This window comes from Eucyclogobius newberryi, unplaced genomic scaffold (assembly GCF_026437365.1).
Source record: "Eucyclogobius newberryi isolate DKJ021-1_F unplaced genomic scaffold, fEucNew1.0.hap1 SCAF_83, whole genome shotgun sequence".
Classification (NCBI taxonomy): Eukaryota; Metazoa; Chordata; class Actinopteri; order Gobiiformes; family Gobiidae; genus Eucyclogobius; species Eucyclogobius newberryi.
Window position 1 is genome coordinate 303,878 of NW_027316525.1, and position 20,166 is coordinate 324,043.

The 20,166-nt window shown below is 45.8% G+C and overlaps 8 non-coding genes across 8 annotated transcripts; all 8 read right to left on the reverse strand.

Moving 5' to 3' along the window:
* Positions 1-2,205: 2,205 nt before the first annotated feature.
* Positions 2,206-2,278, reverse strand: trnak-cuu (transfer RNA lysine (anticodon CUU)). The gene has a single exon. It is a non-coding gene; the product is annotated as a tRNA-Lys (tRNA).
* A 328-nt stretch (positions 2,279-2,606) lies between these two features.
* On the reverse strand, positions 2,607-2,716 carry trnal-caa (transfer RNA leucine (anticodon CAA)). Its single transcript has 2 exons — positions 2,679-2,716; positions 2,607-2,652 (listed from the first exon to the last, which is right to left on the reverse strand). It is a non-coding gene; the product is annotated as a tRNA-Leu (tRNA).
* Positions 2,717-4,968: 2,252 nt separating this feature from the next.
* Positions 4,969-5,041, reverse strand: trnak-cuu (transfer RNA lysine (anticodon CUU)). The gene has a single exon. It is a non-coding gene; the product is annotated as a tRNA-Lys (tRNA).
* A 328-nt stretch (positions 5,042-5,369) lies between these two features.
* Positions 5,370-5,479, reverse strand: trnal-caa (transfer RNA leucine (anticodon CAA)). The gene is made up of 2 exons: positions 5,442-5,479; positions 5,370-5,415 (listed from the first exon to the last, which is right to left on the reverse strand). It is a non-coding gene; the product is annotated as a tRNA-Leu (tRNA).
* Positions 5,480-7,731: 2,252 nt separating this feature from the next.
* On the reverse strand, positions 7,732-7,804 carry trnak-cuu (transfer RNA lysine (anticodon CUU)). The gene has a single exon. It is a non-coding gene; the product is annotated as a tRNA-Lys (tRNA).
* A 328-nt stretch (positions 7,805-8,132) lies between these two features.
* trnal-caa (transfer RNA leucine (anticodon CAA)) lies at positions 8,133-8,242 on the reverse strand. The gene is made up of 2 exons: positions 8,205-8,242; positions 8,133-8,178 (listed from the first exon to the last, which is right to left on the reverse strand). It is a non-coding gene; the product is annotated as a tRNA-Leu (tRNA).
* Positions 8,243-10,494: 2,252 nt separating this feature from the next.
* On the reverse strand, positions 10,495-10,567 carry trnak-cuu (transfer RNA lysine (anticodon CUU)). The gene has a single exon. It is a non-coding gene; the product is annotated as a tRNA-Lys (tRNA).
* A 328-nt stretch (positions 10,568-10,895) lies between these two features.
* trnal-caa (transfer RNA leucine (anticodon CAA)) lies at positions 10,896-11,005 on the reverse strand. The gene is made up of 2 exons: positions 10,968-11,005; positions 10,896-10,941 (listed from the first exon to the last, which is right to left on the reverse strand). It is a non-coding gene; the product is annotated as a tRNA-Leu (tRNA).
* Positions 11,006-20,166: the final 9,161 nt, after the last annotated feature.

The following is a 20,166-nucleotide window of genomic DNA, read 5'->3' on the forward strand; positions in this document are numbered from 1 at the left end:
CAGTAGCACAAATGACCGTACCTATACTTTGGTAAAAAAACACATCAAACTGCTGTCTCTTTTTAAAGGAGTTTGATGTGGTTGTTGTCACATCAAACTACTGCGTCCTTTAAAAGTCCACATCAAGCTAATGCTTCGTTTTAAAGTCTATTGCAATTGAGATGTCAGTCGAGAGCCGTAACAGCAGTAGTGCATCCAAGAAAGCTGTGTATTGAATGGATATAGAACCTTTAGTGAAGCAGGAGCCAACAGGCTATTCACATCCTTGTGTAGGGTCTCAAACTACAGGTATTCAGTTTACGATTAAGGAAGATTTCTTAGCAGAAACGAGACAAGACGGGGCACCAGGGTAAAACCCAAAAAGCTAAGATACGGTCCTTAATCGCGCTCGTTAAAAGGTCTGAAGGGTGTTTCACGATTCAGGGACTTACGCATAGTCTAATCAACCAAACAATAGTCAATAACTCTTTCGTGTAGTTTATTTATCAAAAGGGCAATCAAAAAGGGCACCGGAGCAGAAATGCGCACAGGTAAATCACAGGTGATGTTATATCAGATTTAACAGCAGATTTCATGCAGATAATGTTAAACCAGGGTTTTGCCTTTGATAATCAAACGTGTCTATGCTAATCTATATCAAAAAGAGGGAAAGTGAGAAGCTAAGGGAGGAGGAACAGCTGAGTTCTACCCAAATCACGCCACAAAAGAACCGCACACTGAAGTCGGCTTACGATTTTGTAGAACTCGGTCCGGCTGGTCCTTGTCCGCGGACGAGATCCGTGGCGAGGCAGCGGCGTGGAGCGGTGTGGCGGGCGAAGGCAGTGGCGTGCCGCGATATCCGTGACGCGGGGCGGCAGCGGTGGCGCGAGGCGGCGCGTGGAGCGGTGTGGCGGGCGAAGGCAGTGGCGTGCCGCGATGTCCGTGACGCGGGGCGGCAGCGGTGGCGCGAGGTGGCGCGTGGCGATGTCCGGGAGTTCCTTAGCGGTAGAACGCTTTAGCTGCGTGTTAGCTCCTCACGCGGCCTTTACTCAGATGAGAACGTAGCGCTGATCCACGTAAACGGCGTAGATTACTTCAAAAATAGTAGAAGCGAAGTAGAAAAGAAAGTCTCTGTCCGGTTTAGCGCTTAAGCTTAGTTCCAGGTGTTTCCAGGTGTTTTCAGAGTTCAGGGGGGCGATGAGGCTGGCCTAGTCTTGTCGACCCACGTGGCGGACGCTTTGTTGAGACAAAGGAAAAATAAACAGGCTCGTCCGTGGAGACGGCTTCAAAGAGATAGACAAAGGCTTGAACAAAAAAAAAGGAAGAAGAGAGCAAGAAGAGAAGAGAGGAGAAGAGAGCGTTCCAAGCTCGGAGCGTCTTTTTGTCACCTAGCGCCGCAGGGCACGCTGGGAGCGAAAGGGGCGGGCGCTACTGCGACGACACGTTAAACACTTTTGGCAGTTTGTGCACATTATTCCTTGAGGTAGATACATTTTACATCTTCTTTCACCTGTGATGGGCACTCGAGTTAAAGCATTGGGAATATAAAACCTTAAACAGTGGAAAAATACGTAACACAAGGTGAAACATGAGGTGTACGGAGTTGATTCGGACAAACATTCATGGCATAATCACATAAAACATAGTTTTCATCAGGGCGTCCTCCTGTAAGACTGTGGGGGAGAAGGTCTGTTATCGCCAAAGTCACAGCGGCTCCCTGCGGTGAGGGAGAGAGGGAGAAAGAAAACCCCCCAATGTTCAAAGAGAGTTTTTCTGTTATCTGGCCGTGGAATGTCCATCTCCATTCCCCTACACTTGCAATGAGGTCAAATATAGGACAAACCCATTGTCAGGAGTGGGATTAGAACCCATTCCTCCACTTGTAGACCAAATTTGCTTACGCTTAGGTAGGAGTTTACCTTGACCCTGACACCTTGGACATTTCAGCGATGCTGACATTGAGCTCCCTTATCTCGAAGATAACGTTCCAAAAATCAGTACAAAGTAAATGCTTTGGCAACCTTACACTAGATGAAGTCTTTCCAATTATGTACAGTCCATATAAAGAGATGACTTTAACAGGTGATGAGAATTGAGTGAAATAGTTCAAATCTCATTGTTACAGAGGGTTTAATTCTTCTTCTTTCGGTTCCAACAGAAGAAAATTTATGACCAAGATTTCACGGGTTGTAATGGCAAGCAGTCCATAAAGCTTAAAATCAACTCCGCCCAACGTGGGGCTCGAACCCACGACCCTGAGATTAAGAGTCTCATGCTCTACCGACTGAGCTAGCCAGGCTGGCTGCCCAAAAGGCAAAAAAGGTCATAATGAAAACCCAGAATTTTTCAGTACTAAGTCTGGTAAATTAATCTGTCACTTTAATTTCTCAGTGAGTGGTCACAATTACAGTATAAGACATATGATACAGTTCACTCTGAATGTACTCAATGCTTTGACAGTACAGCATCTACGTAGTAGATTGGCCATCACATCACAATTCATCATTGGAAGTAACACTTCATTTGAAATCTTAAGCCAATACGACAATTTTTCATCCATTGTCACACATGTGCTTGTAAATTAGGGTGTAAAAATGGCTTCCTTTCCAAAGGAAATATTTTTTTTTTGTCAGGAGTGGGATTTGAACCCACACCTCCATTCAGAGACCAGAATCCCCTGTGGCGAGGAAGGAGTTTACCTTGAGTCTGGCGCCTTAGACCGCTCGGCCATGCTGACACTTTATTTATGTGAACTGTGAGTATACAGAATCAGATCCGTTATTACAGTAGCACAAATGACCGTACCTATACTTTGGTAAAAAAACACATCAAACTGCTGTCTCTTTTTAAAGGAGTTTGATGTGGTTGTTGTCACATCAAACTACTGCGTCCTTTAAAAGTCCACATCAAGCTAATGCTTCGTTTTAAAGTCTATTGCAATTGAGATGTCAGTCGAGAGCCGTAACAGCAGTAGTGCATCCAAGAAAGCTGTGTATTGAATGGATATAGAACCTTTAGTGAAGCAGGAGCCAACAGGCTATTCACATCCTTGTGTAGGGTCTCAAACTACAGGTATTCAGTTTACGATTAAGGAAGATTTCTTAGCAGAAACGAGACAAGACGGGGCACCAGGGTAAAACCCAAAAAGCTAAGATACGGTCCTTAATCGCGCTCGTTAAAAGGTCTGAAGGGTGTTTCACGATTCAGGGACTTACGCATAGTCTAATCAAACAAACAATAGTCAATAACTCTTTCGTGTAGTTTATTTATCAAAAGGGCAATCAAAAAGGGCACCGGAGCAGAAATGCGCACAGGTAAATCACAGGTGATGTTATATCAGATTTAACAGCAGATTTCATGCAGATAATGTTAAACCAGGGTTTTGCCTTTGATAATCAAACGTGTCTATGCTAATCTATATCAAAAAGAGGGAAAGTGAGAAGCTAAGGGAGGAGGAACAGCTGAGTTCTACCCAAATCACGCCACAAAAGAACCGCACACTGAAGTCGGCTTACGATTTTGTAGAACTCGGTCCGGCTGGTCCTTGTCCGCGGACGAGATCCGTGGCGAGGCAGCGGCGTGGAGCGGTGTGGCGGGCGAAGGCAGTGGCGTGCCGCGATATCCGTGACGCGGGGCGGCAGCGGTGGCGCGAGGCGGCGCGTGGAGCGGTGTGGCGGGCGAAGGCAGTGGCGTGCCGCGATGTCCGTGACGCGGGGCGGCAGCGGTGGCGCGAGGTGGCGCGTGGCGATGTCCGGGAGTTCCTTAGCGGTAGAACGCTTTAGCTGCGTGTTAGCTCCTCACGCGGCCTTTACTCAGATGAGAACGTAGCGCTGATCCACGTAAACGGCGTAGATTACTTCAAAAATAGTAGAAGCGAAGTAGAAAAGAAAGTCTCTGTCCGGTTTAGCGCTTAAGCTTAGTTCCAGGTGTTTCCAGGTGTTTTCAGAGTTCAGGGGGGCGATGAGGCTGGCCTAGTCTTGTCGACCCACGTGGCGGACGCTTTGTTGAGACAAAGGAAAAATAAACAGGCTCGTCCGTGGAGACGGCTTCAAAGAGATAGACAAAGGCTTGAACAAAAAAAAAGGAAGAAGAGAGCAAGAAGAGAAGAGAGGAGAAGAGAGCGTTCCAAGCTCGGAGCGTCTTTTTGTCACCTAGCGCCGCAGGGCACGCTGGGAGCGAAAGGGGCGGGCGCTACTGCGACGACACGTTAAACACTTTTGGCAGTTTGTGCACATTATTCCTTGAGGTAGATACATTTTACATCTTCTTTCACCTGTGATGGGCACTCGAGTTAAAGCATTGGGAATATAAAACCTTAAACAGTGGAAAAATACGTAACACAAGGTGAAACATGAGGTGTACGGAGTTGATTCGGACAAACATTCATGGCATAATCACATAAAACATAGTTTTCATCAGGGCGTCCTCCTGTAAGACTGTGGGGGAGAAGGTCTGTTATCGCCAAAGTCACAGCGGCTCCCTGCGGTGAGGGAGAGAGGGAGAAAGAAAACCCCCCAATGTTCAAAGAGAGTTTTTCTGTTATCTGGCCGTGGAATGTCCATCTCCATTCCCCTACACTTGCAATGAGGTCAAATATAGGACAAACCCATTGTCAGGAGTGGGATTAGAACCCATTCCTCCACTTGTAGACCAAATTTGCTTACGCTTAGGTAGGAGTTTACCTTGACCCTGACACCTTGGACATTTCAGCGATGCTGACATTGAGCTCCCTTATCTCGAAGATAACGTTCCAAAAATCAGTACAAAGTAAATGCTTTGGCAACCTTACACTAGATGAAGTCTTTCCAATTATGTACAGTCCATATAAAGAGATGACTTTAACAGGTGATGAGAATTGAGTGAAATAGTTCAAATCTCATTGTTACAGAGGGTTTAATTCTTCTTCTTTCGGTTCCAACAGAAGAAAATTTATGACCAAGATTTCAGGGGTTGTAATGGCAAGCAGTCCATAAAGCTTAAAATCAACTCCGCCCAACGTGGGGCTCGAACCCACGACCCTGAGATTAAGAGTCTCATGCTCTACCGACTGAGCTAGCCAGGCTGGCTGCCCAAAAGGCAAAAAAGGTCATAATGAAAACCCAGAATTTTTCAGTACTAAGTCTGGTAAATTAATCTGTCACTTTAATTTCTCAGTGAGTGGTCACAATTACAGTATAAGACATATGATACAGTTCACTCTGAATGTACTCAATGCTTTGACAGTACAGCATCTACGTAGTAGATTGGCCATCACATCACAATTCATCATTGGAAGTAACACTTCATTTGAAATCTTAAGCCAATACGACAATTTTTCATCCATTGTCACACATGTGCTTGTAAATTAGGGTGTAAAAATGGCTTCCTTTCCAAAGGAAATATTTTTTTTTTGTCAGGAGTGGGATTTGAACCCACACCTCCATTCAGAGACCAGAATCCCCTGTGGCGAGGAAGGAGTTTACCTTGAGTCTGGCGCCTTAGACCGCTCGGCCATGCTGACACTTTATTTATGTGAACTGTGAGTATACAGAATCAGATCCGTTATTACAGTAGCACAAATGACCGTACCTATACTTTGGTAAAAAAACACATCAAACTGCTGTCTCTTTTTAAAGGAGTTTGATGTGGTTGTTGTCACATCAAACTACTGCGTCCTTTAAAAGTCCACATCAAGCTAATGCTTCGTTTTAAAGTCTATTGCAATTGAGATGTCAGTCGAGAGCCGTAACAGCAGTAGTGCATCCAAGAAAGCTGTGTATTGAATGGATATAGAACCTTTAGTGAAGCAGGAGCCAACAGGCTATTCACATCCTTGTGTAGGGTCTCAAACTACAGGTATTCAGTTTACGATTAAGGAAGATTTCTTAGCAGAAACGAGACAAGACGGGGCACCAGGGTAAAACCCAAAAAGCTAAGATACGGTCCTTAATCGCGCTCGTTAAAAGGTCTGAAGGGTGTTTCACGATTCAGGGACTTACGCATAGTCTAATCAAACAAACAATAGTCAATAACTCTTTCGTGTAGTTTATTTATCAAAAGGGCAATCAAAAAGGGCACCGGAGCAGAAATGCGCACAGGTAAATCACAGGTGATGTTATATCAGATTTAACAGCAGATTTCATGCAGATAATGTTAAACCAGGGTTTTGCCTTTGATAATCAAACGTGTCTATGCTAATCTATATCAAAAAGAGGGAAAGTGAGAAGCTAAGGGAGGAGGAACAGCTGAGTTCTACCCAAATCACGCCACAAAAGAACCGCACACTGAAGTCGGCTTACGATTTTGTAGAACTCGGTCCGGCTGGTCCTTGTCCGCGGACGAGATCCGTGGCGAGGCAGCGGCGTGGAGCGGTGTGGCGGGCGAAGGCAGTGGCGTGCCGCGATATCCGTGACGCGGGGCGGCAGCGGTGGCGCGAGGCGGCGCGTGGAGCGGTGTGGCGGGCGAAGGCAGTGGCGTGCCGCGATGTCCGTGACGCGGGGCGGCAGCGGTGGCGCGAGGTGGCGCGTGGCGATGTCCGGGAGTTCCTTAGCGGTAGAACGCTTTAGCTGCGTGTTAGCTCCTCACGCGGCCTTTACTCAGATGAGAACGTAGCGCTGATCCACGTAAACGGCGTAGATTACTTCAAAAATAGTAGAAGCGAAGTAGAAAAGAAAGTCTCTGTCCGGTTTAGCGCTTAAGCTTAGTTCCAGGTGTTTCCAGGTGTTTTCAGAGTTCAGGGGGGCGATGAGGCTGGCCTAGTCTTGTCGACCCACGTGGCGGACGCTTTGTTGAGACAAAGGAAAAATAAACAGGCTCGTCCGTGGAGACGGCTTCAAAGAGATAGACAAAGGCTTGAACAAAAAAAAAGGAAGAAGAGAGCAAGAAGAGAAGAGAGGAGAAGAGAGCGTTCCAAGCTCGGAGCGTCTTTTTGTCACCTAGCGCCGCAGGGCACGCTGGGAGCGAAAGGGGCGGGCGCTACTGCGACGACACGTTAAACACTTTTGGCAGTTTGTGCACATTATTCCTTGAGGTAGATACATTTTACATCTTCTTTCACCTGTGATGGGCACTCGAGTTAAAGCATTGGGAATATAAAACCTTAAACAGTGGAAAAATACGTAACACAAGGTGAAACATGAGGTGTACGGAGTTGATTCGGACAAACATTCATGGCATAATCACATAAAACATAGTTTTCATCAGGGCGTCCTCCTGTAAGACTGTGGGGGAGAAGGTCTGTTATCGCCAAAGTCACAGCGGCTCCCTGCGGTGAGGGAGAGAGGGAGAAAGAAAACCCCCCAATGTTCAAAGAGAGTTTTTCTGTTATCTGGCCGTGGAATGTCCATCTCCATTCCCCTACACTTGCAATGAGGTCAAATATAGGACAAACCCATTGTCAGGAGTGGGATTAGAACCCATTCCTCCACTTGTAGACCAAATTTGCTTACGCTTAGGTAGGAGTTTACCTTGACCCTGACACCTTGGACATTTCAGCGATGCTGACATTGAGCTCCCTTATCTCGAAGATAACGTTCCAAAAATCAGTACAAAGTAAATGCTTTGGCAACCTTACACTAGATGAAGTCTTTCCAATTATGTACAGTCCATATAAAGAGATGACTTTAACAGGTGATGAGAATTGAGTGAAATAGTTCAAATCTCATTGTTACAGAGGGTTTAATTCTTCTTCTTTCGGTTCCAACAGAAGAAAATTTATGACCAAGATTTCACGGGTTGTAATGGCAAGCAGTCCATAAAGCTTAAAATCAACTCCGCCCAACGTGGGGCTCGAACCCACGACCCTGAGATTAAGAGTCTCATGCTCTACCGACTGAGCTAGCCAGGCTGGCTGCCCAAAAGGCAAAAAAGGTCATAATGAAAACCCAGAATTTTTCAGTACTAAGTCTGGTAAATTAATCTGTCACTTTAATTTCTCAGTGAGTGGTCACAATTACAGTATAAGACATATGATACAGTTCACTCTGAATGTACTCAATGCTTTGACAGTACAGCATCTACGTAGTAGATTGGCCATCACATCACAATTCATCATTGGAAGTAACACTTCATTTGAAATCTTAAGCCAATACGACAATTTTTCATCCATTGTCACACATGTGCTTGTAAATTAGGGTGTAAAAATGGCTTCCTTTCCAAAGGAAATATTTTTTTTTTGTCAGGAGTGGGATTTGAACCCACACCTCCATTCAGAGACCAGAATCCCCTGTGGCGAGGAAGGAGTTTACCTTGAGTCTGGCGCCTTAGACCGCTCGGCCATGCTGACACTTTATTTATGTGAACTGTGAGTATACAGAATCAGATCCGTTATTACAGTAGCACAAATGACCGTACCTATACTTTGGTAAAAAAACACATCAAACTGCTGTCTCTTTTTAAAGGAGTTTGATGTGGTTGTTGTCACATCAAACTACTGCGTCCTTTAAAAGTCCACATCAAGCTAATGCTTCGTTTTAAAGTCTATTGCAATTGAGATGTCAGTCGAGAGCCGTAACAGCAGTAGTGCATCCAAGAAAGCTGTGTATTGAATGGATATAGAACCTTTAGTGAAGCAGGAGCCAACAGGCTATTCACATCCTTGTGTAGGGTCTCAAACTACAGGTATTCAGTTTACGATTAAGGAAGATTTCTTAGCAGAAACGAGACAAGACGGGGCACCAGGGTAAAACCCAAAAAGCTAAGATACGGTCCTTAATCGCGCTCGTTAAAAGGTCTGAAGGGTGTTTCACGATTCAGGGACTTACGCATAGTCTAATCAAACAAACAATAGTCAATAACTCTTTCGTGTAGTTTATTTATCAAAAGGGCAATCAAAAAGGGCACCGGAGCAGAAATGCGCACAGGTAAATCACAGGTGATGTTATATCAGATTTAACAGCAGATTTCATGCAGATAATGTTAAACCAGGGTTTTGCCTTTGATAATCAAACGTGTCTATGCTAATCTATATCAAAAAGAGGGAAAGTGAGAAGCTAAGGGAGGAGGAACAGCTGAGTTCTACCCAAATCACGCCACAAAAGAACCGCACACTGAAGTCGGCTTACGATTTTGTAGAACTCGGTCCGGCTGGTCCTTGTCCGCGGACGAGATCCGTGGCGAGGCAGCGGCGTGGAGCGGTGTGGCGGGCGAAGGCAGTGGCGTGCCGCGATATCCGTGACGCGGGGCGGCAGCGGTGGCGCGAGGCGGCGCGTGGAGCGGTGTGGCGGGCGAAGGCAGTGGCGTGCCGCGATGTCCGTGACGCGGGGCGGCAGCGGTGGCGCGAGGTGGCGCGTGGCGATGTCCGGGAGTTCCTTAGCGGTAGAACGCTTTAGCTGCGTGTTAGCTCCTCACGCGGCCTTTACTCAGATGAGAACGTAGCGCTGATCCACGTAAACGGCGTAGATTACTTCAAAAATAGTAGAAGCGAAGTAGAAAAGAAAGTCTCTGTCCGGTTTAGCGCTTAAGCTTAGTTCCAGGTGTTTCCAGGTGTTTTCAGAGTTCAGGGGGGCGATGAGGCTGGCCTAGTCTTGTCGACCCACGTGGCGGACGCTTTGTTGAGACAAAGGAAAAGTAAACAGGCTCGTCCGTGGAGACGGCTTCAAAGAGATAGACAAAGGCTTGAACAAAAAAAAAGGAAGAAGAGAGCAAGAAGAGAAGAGAGGAGAAGAGAGCGTTCCAAGCTCGGAGCGTCTTTTTGTCACCTAGCGCCGCAGGGCACGCTGGGAGCGAAAGGGGCGGGCGCTACTGCGACGACACGTTAAACACTTTTGGCAGTTTGTGCACATTATTCCTTGAGGTAGATACATTTTACATCTTCTTTCACCTGTGATGGGCACTCGAGTTAAAGCATTGGGAATATAAAACCTTAAACAGTGGAAAAATACGTAACACAAGGTGAAACATGAGGTGTACGGAGTTGATTCGGACAAACATTCATGGCATAATCACATAAAACATAGTTTTCATCGGGGCGTCCTCCTGTAAGACTGTGGGGGAGAAGGTCTGTTATCGCCAAAGTCACAGCGGCTCCCTGCGGTGAGGGAGAGAGGGAGAAAGAAAACCCCCCAATGTTCAAAGAGAGATTTTCTGTTATCTGGCCGTGGAATGTCCATCTCCATTCCCCTACACTTGCAATGAGGTCAAATATAGGACAAACCCATTGTCAGGAGTGGGATTAGAACCCATTCCTCCACTTGTAGACCAAATTTGCTTACGCTTAGGTAGGAGTTTACCTTGACCCTGACACCTTGGACATTTCAGCGATGCTGACATTGAGCTCCCTTATCTCGAAGATAACGTTCCAAAAATCAGTACAAAGTAAATGCTTTGGCAACCTTACACTAGATGAAGTCTTTCCATTTATGTAGAGTACATATAAAGAGATGACTTTAACAGGTGATGAGAATTGAGTGAAATAGTTCAAATCTCATTGTTACAGAGGGTTTAATTCTTCTTCTTTCGGTTCCAACAGAAGAAAATTTATGACCAAGATTTCACGGGTTGTAATGGCAAGCAGTCCATAAAGCTTAAAATCAACTCCGCCCAACGTGGGGCTCGAACCCACGACCCTGAGATTAAGAGTCTCATGCTCTACCGACTGAGCTAGCCAGGCTGGCTGCCCAAAAGGCAAAAAAGGTCATAATGAAAACCCAAAATTTTTCAGTACTAAGTCTGGTAAATTAATCTGTCACTTTAATTTCTCAGTGAGTGGTCACAATTACAGTATAAGACATATGATACAGTTCACTCTGAATGTACTCAATGCTTTGACAGTACAGCATCTACGTAGTAGATTGGCCATCACATCACAATTCATCATTGGAAGTAACACTTCATTTGAAATCTTAAGCCAATACGACAATTTTTCATCCATTGTCACACATGTGCTTGTAAATTAGGGTGTAAAAATGGCTTCCTTTCCAAAGGAAATATTTTTTTTTTGTCAGGAGTGGGATTTGAACCCACACCTCCATTCAGCGACCAGAATCCCCTGTGGCGAGGAAGGAGTTTACCTTGAGTCTGGCGCCTTAGACCGCTCGGCCATCCTGACACTTTATTTATGTGAACTGTGAGTATACAGAATCAGATCCGTTATTACAGTAGCACAAATGACCGTACCTATACTTTGGTAAAAAAACACATCAAACTGCTGTCTCTTTTTAAAGGAGTTTGATGTGGTTGTTGTCACATCAAACTACTGCGTCCTTTAAAAGTCCACATCAAGCTAATGCTTCGTTTTAAAGTCTATTGCAATTGAGATGTCAGTCGAGAGCCGTAACAGCAGTAGTGCATCCAAGAAAGCTGTGTATTGAATGGATATAGAACCTTTAGTGAAGCAGGAGCCAACAGGCTATTCACATCCTTGTGTAGGGTCTCAAACTACAGGTATTCAGTTTACGATTAAGGAAGATTTCTTAGCAGAAACGAGACAAGACGGGGCACCAGGGTAAAACCCAAAAAGCTAAGATACGGTCCTTAATCGCGCTCGTTAAAAGGTCTGAAGGGTGTTTCACGATTCAGGGACTTACGCATAGTCTAATCAAACAAACAATAGTCAATAACTCTTTCGTGTAGTTTATTTATCAAAAGGGCAATCAAAAAGGGCACCGGAGCAGAAATGCGCACAGGTAAATCACAGGTGATGTTATATCAGATTTAACAGCAGATTTCATGCAGATAATGTTAAACCAGGGTTTTGCCTTTGATAATCAAACGTGTCTATGCTAATCTATATCAAAAAGAGGGAAAGTGAGAAGCTAAGGGAGGAGGAACAGCTGAGTTCTACCCAAATCACGCCACAAAAGAACCGCACACTGAAGTCGGCTTACGATTTTGTAGAACTCGGTCCGGCTGGTCCTTGTCCGCGGACGAGATCCGTGGCGAGGCAGCGGCGTGGAGCGGTGTGGCGGGCGAAGGCAGTGGCGTGCCGCGATATCCGTGACGCGGGGCGGCAGCGGTGGCGCGAGGCGGCGCGTGGAGCGGTGTGGCGGGCGAAGGCAGTGGCGTGCCGCGATGTCCGTGACGCGGGGCGGCAGCGGTGGCGCGAGGTGGCGCGTGGCGATGTCCGGGAGTTCCTTAGCGGTAGAACGCTTTAGCTGCGTGTTAGCTCCTCACGCGGCCTTTACTCAGATGAGAACGTAGCGCTGATCCACGTAAACGGCGTAGATTACTTCAAAAATAGTAGAAGCGAAGTAGAAAAGAAAGTCTCTGTCCGGTTTAGCGCTTAAGCTTAGTTCCAGGTGTTTCCAGGTGTTTTCAGAGTTCAGGGGGGCGATGAGGCTGGCCTAGTCTTGTCGACCCACGTGGCGGACGCTTTGTTGAGACAAAGGAAAAGTAAACAGGCTCGTCCGTGGAGACGGCTTCAAAGAGATAGACAAAGGCTTGAACAAAAAAAAAGGAAGAAGAGAGCAAGAAGAGAAGAGAGGAGAAGAGAGCGTTCCAAGCTCGGAGCGTCTTTTTGTCACCTAGCGCCGCAGGGCACGCTGGGAGCGAAAGGGGCGGGCGCTACTGCGACGACACGTTAAACACTTTTGGCAGTTTGTGCACATTATTCCTTGAGGTAGATACATTTTACATCTTCTTTCACCTGTGATGGGCACTCGAGTTAAAGCATTGGGAATATAAAACCTTAAACAGTGGAAAAATACGTAACACAAGGTGAAACATGAGGTGTACGGAGTTGATTCGGACAAACATTCATGGCATAATCACATAAAACATAGTTTTCATCGGGGCGTCCTCCTGTAAGACTGTGGGGGAGAAGGTCTGTTATCGCCAAAGTCACAGCGGTTCCCTGCGGTGAGGGAGAGAGGGAGAAAGAAAACCCCCCAATGTTCAAAGAGAGTTTTTCTGTTATCTGGCCGTGGAATGTCCATCTCCATTCCCCTACACTTGCAATGAGGTCAAATATAGGACAAACCCATTGTCAGGAGTGGGATTAGAACCCATTCCTCCACTTGTAGACCAAATTTGCTTACGCTTAGGTAGGAGTTTACCTTGACCCTGACACCTTGGACATTTCAGCGATGCTGACATTGAGCTCCCTTATCTCGAAGATAACGTTCCAAAAATCAGTACAAAGTAAATGCTTTGGCAACCTTATACTAGATTAAGTCTTTCCATTTATGTAGAGTACATATAAAGAGATGACTTTAACAGGTGATGAGAATTGAGTGAAATAGTTGCAATCTCATTGTTACAGAGGGTTTAATTCTTCTTCTTTCGGTTCAAACAGAAGAAAATTTATGACCAAGATTTCAAGGGTTGTAATGGCAAGCAGTCCACTTTTTGATTCTCAGTTTGTTGGCAAGGAATGACTGATGTGGACCCATTTTGGATGAAAAACGTGTTTTGCGTTTGTGGAAATGAGCATCATGGAAGGATGTATGGGCTCTGTGGCGCAATGAGTCGCTAATGGTGAGAGAACATATTTGTTTTTTACAATGGAAAGTCTGCTCGCTTTACTATCTGATGAAAGGCACTGCTGAACGAGGTTCAATTGCCAAGTGTGCTTGAAAAAGTAAGCAAATACATCGGCATTATGTCAAATAACATTATCTTGCAATTTTTCCTCAATATCCAGATTAACTGCAGTATATTGAGTGCGCAATAAATTGGCGAGAGTCGATTGATTGAAAAACTTCCAGTTTTTTTATAGCTACATTGGTACAGGGGATTTAGCTTAAAGGTAGAAAGATTGATGCCCTCGCTCTCCATTAAACACAGTTGATTGGACAGGGGCTGAACTTTCGAATGTTGCTGGCTCGCTTTAAAAAAAAAAAAAGATATTGCGGCTTGTAGAGTCGCAATTATTATACCATGTGGGCTGTATGACTCTACTTCTGGGATTGTATTTCTTGCTTGCTCTGGCAAGGTGAGCAGTCGTCCCTGGGTGGGCTCGAACCACCAACTTTTCGCCTACCAGTAAAACGCGCTAGCCGATTGCGCCACAGAGGCGAGAATGTTGACATACCCATAAAAGGTTTAACCCTCTAATTGCAATTAAAAATGAAGAAAAACTCTGGATTCAGAGCGCTAGCCGCTATACCGTTGAACCACACCTTTCTACAGGATGTCCTGTTTTGAAAATAAGTATGACATTTGATCATTGGGCTATATCAAAGAGAGCAGCATTGAAGTAGGCAAACTTCTGCTTCATGGTTTCATTGTGTGGTGGTCATCACATCTGCCCTACACGCAGAAGGTCTTGGGTACAACATTCAGCGAAACCAAACATGTTACCAAACATGTTCATGCTAACAATGTTCCAATGAAAGCTTGCTGTTTATGTTTTATAGATCCTTTCCATGCCATTTATGTCCTGATCTCGCAAAATATCCAATAGACCCAGCATTCCTATTCATTGTATTTTTGAGCAAAGACTAACATTCAGGTACACATGCCGAAACCCGGGATTGAACCAGGGACCTTTAGATCTTCAGTCTAACGCTCTCCCAACTATTTCGGCTACTTTTTCAAAAATTTAGGCAAGGGAGCGAAACGTGTGGCATAACGTAGCGAGAAAATGAACTAGTTCTGTGTGTCCTTTTTTCTTTTCTTTTGATTAAACATAAAACAATACAGGACACGACCAGGGAGCAAAAATCGAAATAAAAAGAACATAAATAGCACTAAACATAAAATAAAAACAAAAGCACATTTAAATGAAAATAGGGGTCCTACTTGGTCCAAAGTCGATCAAATTAGTGCTTATCCAAATTAAGCCTGAATGTCACTGTTTTCCATTCATCCAATGTCTAATGTCTGTTACTATGTCAGTCAAGTCTTTGATCGTTGGCGTGGTTGGTGTCGAGCATTTCTTTGTGATGGCCTTTTTCTCTACAGCCAAAAGTATGTTCCAAGGGTATCCATTTATTGTGTCCATGGCAGGAGTGTTGAGGCCCAAGTACATAGTTTTAAATTTGAGTGGGATGGAAAAGTCAAAAACAGTCTGCAGTGCCCTTTGAATTTCAGTCCATTATTTTTGAGCAACAGCACAGCCCCAAAACACCTGATAGTGGTTTGCCTGCTGGGTTCTCCAGCAGTTAGCATTTCCTTGTGAATAATGGACACTTTGACATGGTGTGGTGAAAAAAACATATTTTTCCCCTTCAGGCATGTGATTTTGTGGTCTTCCTCAGGGCTGTTCCTACATTTCCACACTCTTGGTCAGACAAAACCAGGTTAACTTCTCGTTCCCATTGGTTTAGAATATACTCAGCAGAACGTTGTCCAGATTACCAATGCATTGAGATCATTTAGAAATGATTCCCCTCGCAAGTTCTGATTGATTGGTTTCAACAAAGATTACTGTCAGAGGATTATAGTGGTCATTTCTTTGTTTCATTTCTTGCTTATAATAAGTCCTATAAAAGTCCTGTCTCTCCAAGTCAAAGGATTCCTTCAACACATCAATGCTTTTCATTTGATTTTCTTTTGCAATGCGGTGAAACGTTTACGCCTTTTGTAATCCAGGCGTTGAATCATAAGCTTGGTCATAAGAAAACCAGCTCCAGATTTTAACAGCTTTGTTTAGTTTGTATGCTTTGGTTGGCTCCTTTCAGGGGGTAAGCACAGATTTTACCCAAAGATTCTTCATGTTTCTGCACTTTTTCAAAAGAGTAACGCTACTCTCGGGGCACTCAAGGTTCCACTGAGATTTGAACTCGGATTGCTGGATTCAAAGTGCGCAAACCATTACACCATTGAACCGCAGAATGCTCCCTAGACGGATAACGGTGATCCAAAGCTACAAGTCTTAACATCAATCATCCCTTGCCACAAAAATGGGAAACAAGGATTGCAAACAGTGCAAACAATCTTGAAAAAAGCGAGCCAGCAACTTTCGAAAGTTCAGCCCCTGTCCAATCAACTGTGTTTAATGGCGAGCGAGGGCATCAATCGTTCTACCTTTGAGCTAAATCCCCTGTACCAATGTAGCTATAAAAAAACTGGAAGTCTCTCAATCAATCGACTCTCGCCAATTTATTGCGCACTCAATATACTGCAGTTGATCTGGATGTTGAGGAAAAATTGCAAGATAATGTTATTTGACATAATGCCGATGTATTTGCTTACTTTTTCAAGCACACTTGGCAATTGAACCTCGTTCAGCAGTGCCTTTCATCAGATAGTAAAGCGAGCAGACTTTCCATTGTAAAAAACAACCATGTACTCTCACCATTAGCGACCTTTGAATCCCCTTGCAAATTATGCCTAGAAGTCCAATGCGCTATCCATTGCGCCACAGAGCCCATACATCCTTCCATGATGCTCATTTCCACAAACGCAAAACACGGTATTCATCCAAAATGGGTCTACATCAGTCATTCCTTGCCAACAAACTGAGAATCAAAAAGTGAAAAGAGTGCAGTTAATCTGTGTGTGCAGGGATACTTTTCCATCTCTTATTCCAATTTGTAACAGCAGCGCATTTTCTGTCGTTGTAAATAATTTGCATGCTTGAATGGACAACTGAGTAGTAGTAGGTTTGAGATGGGCCGGTATTTATTTAGCACTGTGGCATCAAGACTGCTCTTCTTTAAGAGAGGCTTAATGACTGCAGTTTTAAGGCTCTTGGGAAAATTCCAGATCCAAGCAACACGTTGACTTTTTCATTGATTGGAGCCAACAGACTGCTCACCATAGACTTTAAAAATCTAGTCGGCAATGCATAAAGGCAGCATGTAGTGGAACTCAGACTTGTGGTGATCTCTTGGAAAGTTTTGTCAGCCACAAATGCAAAATGGGTTAACTCCAGTTGTCTAGTTGGCTGCGTGCTTGTTATCTGCAAATAATGGTATTATTAATGTTCTGAAATGAGTCTTGCAAAGAACACTGCAAACTCATTGCACCTGGAGAAATACAGAAACCATCAGACAAAGTAACATTTACCACACTGTAATTTGAAATATTAACCCGCTTTGTCATTAGCAGGTCCAGAGTGTGCCATTTGCCCTCTGTGGGGCCACTCAGGTGCTGAGTAAGACCAAAGCTTCTGATGACAGCGCCAAGCTCTTTAGAAGAAGACGAGGTTGAGCGGGGCGTGAAGGAAGGAAGGAACAGTCACTCACGTACGGGAAACTCCTACCAAGCAGTGGCCAGCCTATAGCACACTGGGATTCTGTGGTAATTGAACCAAGTTTAGCAGTTCCTTTCATCAGTTAATAACACAAGCAGGCTTTCCTATTTACCAATGTAGATAACAGGGGTTACAACAGTGACTCTGGTGGGTCTCGAACTCACAGCCTTTGAATGCCTTTGCAACTTTTGTCTGATTCCCCTTTTTCACAAAAGCAAAACAGTCATCCGAAAACAGTCTACATCAATCAATCCTTACCATCAAACTGAGAAACAAGGAGTGAAAAGAGTGCATTTACTCTGTTTATTCAGGGATACTTTTCAATCTCTAATTGCAAAATGTAAAAGAGCTCTTTCGGGTGATAAGTTTTTCTGTACATGTAAACAACTGATTTGCTTGAAAGGCTATCATGAAGGCACTGCTGGGATTTGAACCCAGGATGTCCTGTTTACTAGACAGCCACAGCGCCTCTTAAATGCTACTCCACCTGTTTCAGCTAGATATTCAGTGACCAATGTTACCTCGTAGATTTCGCCTTTTTGAGGTGCGTGCAATTTGTGGTGTGCTGCATGGTCTGGAGCTGGAGGTTTGGGAGTTTTTTGGAGTTTTTAATCGTTATTTTGATCATTTTCATTTACTTTTTTCAGTTTTTTTGTTTGTTCCCCTCCCAGTAAACTTACTGGGAGGTGGATTTTTTGTTTTTTTGTGAGCATGGCTCAAAGGACGGACAACACGGCATCGGACACTGGAATGGACACGACAAAGGCAAGACAAAGTTTGAAAGAATCAGTAAATAATAGAAAGAACAAAGAAAGAAGGATGAAATTTATGAAAGAACTCACTGTGGTATTGGAACTAACGGAGGGAGCACAAATCACGCCACTAGCTTTTTTGAAATCAACTCAGGAGGTGTGCGGCTCCATAGTAGCGTGCAGACTCATCTCAAAGGACAAATATGAAGTAACCGTCAGTACCACCAAAGCGAAGGAGCGGCTCCTGGATGGGTACTGCATTGGAGGAGTCAGGGTTCACGCCCGTGACATCTCGGTTGATGAGCTGGTCATGTCCTTCATGGGGCTGCCGGCTTATATCGAGGACGAGGAGATCCTGGCCAAGCTCTACGCCTGGGGGGTCTCTGCGGTCTCCGAGGTGAGGAGGAGAATGTGGCCGGGGACGAACATGGCGGACGGCACCAGGTTTGTACGGGTAAGGTTCACGGACACGGTGCAGTCCTTACCGTATTCTGTCAGGTTTGACACCGCGGGGGGCCCCGAGTACTTCAGGGTAATACACGACAGGCAGGTGCGGGTGTGTAGGGGGTGTCTCCAGCCTGGCCATATTCTGAGGGAGTGCCCTGACTTTCTGTGCCGCAACTGCGGGAGCCAGGGGCATTACGCGCGCGAGTGTGTCGCGCAGTGGGCCCCGAAGTGCAGAGAGTGCCGCATGTTCCGCCACTTATGTCCGTGTGGTGCGGGTGACAGAGAGGAGGACAGAGGGGAGGACAGAGGGGAGGACAGGGAGGACGCCATTGGAGGAGAGAGCAGTGACGTGGCCCAGAACGTGCCCGCAACTGCTCTCTCCGAAGTAGAGGAGGTTTTGGAGGAGGAGGCTGTGGAGGAGTCAGGGGAGCCAGAGGTGTTCGGCTCCTCTTGCTCCTCTGACTCCTCAGACGAGGAGGCGCCCGTCGCACTGGAGATGGTGCTCGGCTCAGCGCTGGCGTCTGGGAAGGTGGGAGCAGGACAAACTGCTCCTCCTGACCAGAGGGAAGGGACTCGTGAGGGTCCAACTCCTAAGCCCGTGGAGGCAGAGGCTGAACCCGGGAGGAGGATGGGTGCGGGACAGGCCCCGCATCTTACCTCCAAAGGGGGGGACATCACCACAGGGCTGGGTGATGATCCCAAGCTCCAGTCGGACGGTGGTAAGAGGGGACAGGTGGAGAAGAAGGAAAAGAAAGGGACAAGACGCAGGAAGCAGGTGGCAGGAGATGGAGAGGGCGCTGCTGCTCAGAGCGGCTCCACCTCCTCCGCCTCCTCCATTCCAGCCACATCAAAAGCGCCAGCAGAAAGCTCCATCAACCCACCATCCTCCACACGCAGCTCTGCCCCACGAGGTGAGCTTGAGACTGTTTTTAATGATGACTTCATGGATTTCTCCACCCGTGAAGTCAGAAAAAGAGTGTGGGAGTCAGATGCGACGGGCGCCAAAAAGAAGTCGAAATAAAAGATGGGTTGTATCCTCCAAAGTCTCCTCTTAATGGCGTTCTCCTTGTCCTCTTGGAACGCAGGCGGCCTGCGGAGCCCAGTGCGGATGCAGAGCGCGTTACACTTTTCCAAGTGGGACGTGCTCTGCATCCAAGAAACGCATTGGGATGTCAGCCACGCGCAACGAGTGCGGAACGTGGGAGTAGGCTCTGTATTTTGGGCCCTGGGCACGGCGTGCTCGCGCGATGTGGCCACGGTGGTGAGGCCTGGTGTCTTAGGCCAACCCACCCTGGTACACGCCGACCCAGAGGGCTCCTTCCTGGTCCTGGACTTCACGGACACAGTGAAGTTCAGACTAATTAATATCTACGCCCCGAACGATGATGGTCTGAGGAGGCAATTCTTCAAAAAAATATTTCGCTTTGCAAACGACAATACAATCATAATCGGTGACTTTAATACAACACTTTGCAAGACAGACATCGGCATTAACAACTCTTTTAAAAACAGCACTGCCAGGACAGCCCTGTTGGAAGAAGCCGCCAGCAGGAACCTGACGGAGGTGTGGCGGTTCGTCCACCCCTTCCTGAAGGATTTCTCCAGGTGGCAGGGCGTCCTGAAGCAGTCCCGCATTGACCTCTGTTTTGCCTCCTCAGACCTGGCACAGAGAGTCAGTGGTGCTTCCTACAAGTGGTCAGGCTTGAGTGATCACTCCACTTTAGATATTTATTTTGGGTTAGTTTCATCACCGAGGAATGGAGGACTGTGGGTCCTAAACAGCTCCATCCTCGGTGATGAAACTTTTTGTAGGAAAATGGACTTTTTGTTTGATGTATTTGACATGGAGCTGGAGCTGATCGACAGCGTGGTCGATTGGTGGCCGACGGCAAAAACACGCATTAAAAAGCTCTGTGTCAATTACAGCAAACA